The sequence below is a fragment of the Dipodomys merriami genome, unplaced genomic scaffold (assembly GCF_024711535.1).
Source record: "Dipodomys merriami isolate MVZ:Mamm:240054 unplaced genomic scaffold, mDipMer1.0.p SCAF_14, whole genome shotgun sequence".
Lineage (NCBI taxonomy): Eukaryota > Metazoa > Chordata > Mammalia > Rodentia > Heteromyidae > Dipodomys > Dipodomys merriami.
Window position 1 is genome coordinate 37,663,370 of NW_027202715.1, and position 6,065 is coordinate 37,669,434.

Below are 6,065 nucleotides of genomic sequence, written 5' to 3' on the forward strand. Positions count from 1 at the left end.
GTCCTGGAATTCTCTTCCCACCACTGCAGCATTGAAACTTGCTCAGTATAACTGAGGTGAAAGCCTTCGTCATGTGATTTAGTGGATGGGTAGGAGGAATGACAGCTTTTCTATTTTTCATTCAAAACCAGAAAAGCTGTTATGCTCATTTTGGTCTCTTTTTTTTAAATTTAATTTTATTTTATTTGTGAACATGCTGTACAGAGGAGTTACAATTACATGGGCAGGATAATGCGTACATTTCTTACCAAGCGTTGCACCCTCCTCCTTTGTTTACCCTTCACATCCCTTCCCAGCCTCTCCTCTCCCCCGCCAATCCCAATCCTTCTCTTCCCCCCCTTCCGCCCCCCGCCATCCCCCCCCCCCCGCACCAACGTTGTAAAGCTCGTTTTAGACATGACAACTTGTACTTCTCATTGTTGCAACAGGTCCACCTCTTTTTAAGGAAAGGAAAATAAAACAAGATACAATGTTTGCATAAATGAACATGTCAATATGAAAGTCTCTTGTATAACTCATTGATGCCAATAAATAATACACAGTAAAGAAGGGACAGTATAGAGAGTAATAGTTACTGAATTATGTGGACATAATTGAGTCATCATGGATCATAAGGACATCTAAACTCAAGTAAAATACAACCACAGGATGCAACACTGAAAGACTCATATACTACTAAATTAACATATAATGTTCCAAAAGTAATGCTTAAGTAAAGGTATGTTTGTAAGGATATCATATTTGTTCTAAGTTGACTAGAGCAGATAGTTTTAATTTTAATTTTTAGTGGTACTGGGATTGAAACTCAGGCCTTGCACTTACAAGTGCAAAGTGCTATAACACTTAAGACACACCTCCATCCTTGCTTTAGTTATTTATTTTAAATATACAATTTTATATTTATGCTCACTCAAACTATCCTGGACTATAATCATCCTACCTAGCCCTCCACCAACGCTAAAACTACAAGCACACACCCCCATGCCTGAGGCAGGGTTTTGCTATTTGCTCAAGTTGGCTCATTGCAGTCCTCTGAATCTTTGCTTCCTAAATGGTAGTTGCCCCTAATGGAATTACAGGCCTGAGCCACTGTACTTGGTCTCTTATCTTCCTTTGTATGGAAAATTAATACTTGTTAAAATCCAGTTGCCTACCATTGTTTCAGCCTGGTATATAGGGATTTTGAGATCTTACATAGTTTTCATAACCATTTTTATTCTCTCCTTTTTCCTTGCCTGTCATTAAATTGTTTCCTTTTAATGCTTAGAAACTGAATATTAGATATTGAGGACATTGGTCAAAGTCAAAATACCAGTTAGTTGAACTGAGCCTAAAACACACATTTCCTTAGATTCTATTTGTCTTACATTAGCTATGATGTCTACATTCCCTTCCTCCAGATGAAAACATTCAGTTCAATTGTGTTTACAAAAAATTCTTGACTTTGTTCTTAATCAGTGACATTCCAATAAATATACCTTTAGTTAATAATTAATAGAGTTCAGAAAAGTATGCATTTATAACCTTTAGAGTTTGAGTGACCCCAGATGCTGGAAAACACGTTATGTAGAAAGAGGAAGTGGTCAATGCTTGACCTACATAGCTATAGACGAAAAAAGTATCACACCACCTTATTCTGCATAAAACAACCTCAGTAGTTTTGATGCATCTTTTATACTGTGAGAAACAGATGCCCCTTCTTTGTTTGGTCTTCTTTCTGGTGAAATGAGGATCCCACATGACCCTTTTCCTCTTACAATGATATGAACATTCTTTCAGACCAAGTAGTTTGAATTTTATTAAAAAAAATGTTTTTTTCCCAAAGAATGAGCACATGGTTGTTGGGTCTTCGTCCGTCTTTGGATGGACAGGGTCCGAGGAGAGGCCATCTTTGCTACCTGTGTTCCCCACAGGTTTCCCCACATATTCACCCTTTTTGTTTTAATAGTAGATCCACCTCCCAGTTAGTTATCTTTTCTCCCTCCTCTGTAAAGGTTATTTTAACAGGATTACATTTGGCCACACAGGGGCTTGGAGGCAAGTCTGGGGGGAAGGAAGGCCCTTGTGCATAAGAGCCCATCCCAGTTACCTCTCATCCCCACCTAGCACAATAATAAACATTAGCCCCACCACAGTTAGAAATGTCCCAAGCAGTAAAATTTAAAACAAACTGTGTAGACATAGCAAAGCAATCCCGGCTACCTGGTGTATTTCAAGTAAGCCAGTTCCTTGTAAGCCAGTTCCAAGTAAGCCAGTTCGCTTGTCTTCAAGCAAGCACAGGGGTCAAGATGACCTTTAAACTTTACTGTCAGCTCCCAACACCCCGTCTCTGTTTAAAGAAGCGAACCCGCCTGTCTTAGGTTGGGTAGATTGCCTTGCCTGTCTTACCCGTCATCGGGAACTTCTTCAGTGCAAAGCTGAATGCCCTGTCTTAGGCTGGTCAGACAGGCACCCCCTCTAACCCGTCTCTGGCTGCTGTTCCTCTCGGGGAAAATTTATTTACTTGGAGCTTGATCTTATGTAACTGGCTGGCTCATAAGAGTTTTGTAGTGCACGTATAATGTAAGAAAGGCATAGAAAAAGCATCAGCAAAAGCATTCCCAGGCCAAGCAATGTCATTAGCCCTTTAACTTTAGTCAGGGATGGGATAGCAGTCTTTGCCACTTTCGAGTCCAGAGGTGGGGCTTGTTCTAGAGCAGGTTTTAGACATACTTACAGGACGCATAACAAAAGGTGGTTGTATATGCAATTAGTAAAAGAACAATTGGAGGAGGTAACATTAAAATAGATAGCTTCTACAAAAATATGTTTTAAGGAGTCCATATGTAATGACATAGGGTGGTGATCAAAATGAAGGTCAGGCCACCAGGTCGAGGGGACAGCTTCTCTTGTGATGTTATTGATGATTTCTGCATTGCCAATGCTGGTCACTGCCCAGGTCACCCGTAGAGGTTGATGTGGATTCCATAGCCATTGCCAGGACTGGGACAGCCATCAGCTGGAGTATCACCATCTGCAATTGTTAAAGAACACAAGAGCTTCTCAAGGGCTGGTTGCCCTTGGGGGATGGTTAGTTTATCCTTAGGCATCCTCCTGTATAGAGGAAATGGGTACAAACTTAAGGTTCCTGGCAGGAATCCAAATGGGGGCTGTCTCCCCTATGGGAAAAATGCATCCAAATCCCCTGCCCATGGTAACTATGGGGTCAGGTACTCTCCATTGTTGTGTCAAGAAGTCCTTCCACCTGACTTTCACTTGGGGCTTAGGATTTAGTTGTCCCCGGTCAATTGTCCCTTTTGAAAAACTGAAAATGTTAACTGTATATAGGGGGCTAACTCCCCCTTTTTGTTTTAATTGCTCCTTAAGACATTGGTGATTTTTTAAAATAATTGTTTGGCCTTGGGAATTATAGGGAATTCCTGTAGTATGATTAATATGCCATTTGTCAAAAAACATTGACATTGTTTTACTGACAAAACAGGGTCCATTATAGGTTTTAACTTGTGTTAGTAGACCCAAGGTGGCAAAGCATTGAAGAAAATGTGCTTGTGAATGTTTAGTCCTTTTTCCTGTATGTGCTGTGGCCCAGGGAGAGTTTGGGCCATCCTCCGTCACCTCCTGGTGGAGCTCTTTAAAATCCTTAGCTTTCCATGGATACCATTCCAAGGGCTTGTTAGCCCCTGGTGCCACATTGACCCGATAAGCTTGGGTAAGCGAATCCTGTGGCCGAGAGTCTGGGCTCTTGGGTGGCCCTTCCTTTCCAGAGGAGGTCTCTGAGTAGGTTACTTCCCCAGCCCTCGGCCCCTCCATGGGGTAGGTGTCTGGGTCTTGCAAGTCCTTCTCGCAGGTCTCATAGGGTGCTTTACCTCCCTTCCAATAGGGGGAATAGGGAGGGGGCCTAGGACAGTCAGGGGCACCTGAGTAGCTGCCTCCTCCCCTGCAGGCGCAGATAATGCGTTCCTGGTCAAATTTGACCTGTTCCTTTTTCTTCTCACTTTCCAAGTCCTCCTGGACCCTTTCTAGGCCTAATGTTTCCCCCTCTTCCTTCTTTTGTGATATAGCATTTCCCATACTTAGGGTTGTACTTACCCCAAAAGACCGCTTAGCCTCGGCCCATATCTTTACCTTTCGTGCCCCACGTTGGGCGCCAGATGTTGGGTCTTTTTCTGTCTTTGGACGGATGGTGTCTGAGGAGAGGTAAGTGCCAAGTGCGGCCTCTTGCCCATTCTCCAGCCTCCCTTAGCCCAGGAGACAATCAGAAGCAGAGGGGAGTCAAGTCAAGCAGGAACTCATTCATTAATAGGGAGCATCCCCTTTTTAATGCAAAAGACTGCTGGGGTGGGGGGAGGAAATGGAACCAACCAATCACTGAAAGGCCATACCTTATCATGCGCCTAAGCTTCCATGAGTTGTTTACACACTGAACCTAATCAAATCCGGCTCTGCCCACTCAACTTCCTCTCAGGGCCATCTTTGCTACCTGTGTTCTCCACAGATTTCCCCACATATTCACCCTTTTTGTTTTAATGGCGGATCCACCTCCCAGTTATCTTTTTTCCCTCCTCTGTAAAGGTTATTTTAACAGGATTACATTTGGCCACACAGAGGTTGGAGGCAAGTCTGGGGAGAAGGAGAGCCCTTGTGCATAAGAGCCCATCCCAGTTACCTCTCATCCCCACCTAGCACAATAATAAACATTAGCCCCACCACAGTTAGAAATGTCCCAAGCAGTAAAATTAAAACAAACTGTGTAGACATAGCAAAGCAATCCCGGCCACCTGATGTCTTTTAAGTAAGCCCATTCCTTGTACGTGTCTTTAAGTGAGCACAGGGTCAAGATGACCTTTAAACTTTACTGTCAGCTCCCAACACCCCGTCTCTGTTTAAAGAAGCGAACCCGCCCATCTTAGGTTGGGTAGATTGCCTTGTCTGTCTTACCCATCATCGGGAACTTCTTCAGAGCAAAGCTGAAGGCCCTGTTTTAGGTTAGTCAGACTGGCACCCGCTCTTACCCGTCTCTGGCTGCTGTTCCTCTCGGGGGAAATTTATTTACTTGGAGCTTGATCTTATGTAACTGGCTGGCTCATAAGAGTTTTGTAGTGCACGTATAATGTAAGGAAGGCATAGAAAAAGCATCAGCAAAAGCATTCCCAGGCCAAGCAATGTCATTAGCCCTTTAACTTTGGTCAGGGATGGGATAGCAGTCTTTGCCAGTTTAGAGTCCAGAGGTGGGGCTTGTTCTAGAGCAGGTTTTAGACATACTTACAGGACGCATAACAAAAGGTGGTTGTATAAGCAAAAATTGGAGGAGGTAACATTAAAATATATAGCTTCTACAAAAATATGTTTTAAACAGTCCATATGTAATGACATAGGGTGGTGATCAAAATGAAGGTCAGACCACCAGGTCGAAGGGACAGCTTCTCTTGTGATGTTATTGATGATTTCTGCATTGCCAGTGCTGATCACTGCCCAGGTCACCCGTTGAGGTTGATGTGGATTCCATAGCCATTGCCAGGACTGGGAAAGTCAGGACAGCCATCAGCTGGAATATCACCATCTGCAGTTGTTAAAGAACACAAGAGCTTCTCAAGGGCTGGTTGCCCTTGGGGGATGGTTAGTTTATCCTTAGGCATCCTCCTGTATAGAGGAAATGGGTACAAACTTAAGGTTCCTGGCAGGAATCCAAATGGGGGCTGTCTCCCCTATGGGAAAAATGCATCCAAATCCCCTGCCCATGGTAACTAGGGGGTCAGGTCCTCTCCATTGTTGTGTCAGTGGGTCCTTCCACCTCACTTTCACTCGGGGATTAGGGTTTAGTTGTCCCCGGTCAATTGCCCCTTTTGAAAAACTGAAAATGTTAACTGTATATAGGGGGCTAACTCCCCCTTTTTGTTTTAATTGCTCCTTAAGACATTGGTGATTTTTTAAAATAATTGTTTGGCCTTGGGGATTATAGGGAATTCCTGTAGTATGATTAATATGCCATTTGTCAAAAAACATTGACATTGTTTTATTGACAAAACAGGGTCCATTATAGGTTTTAACTTGTGTTAGTAGACCCA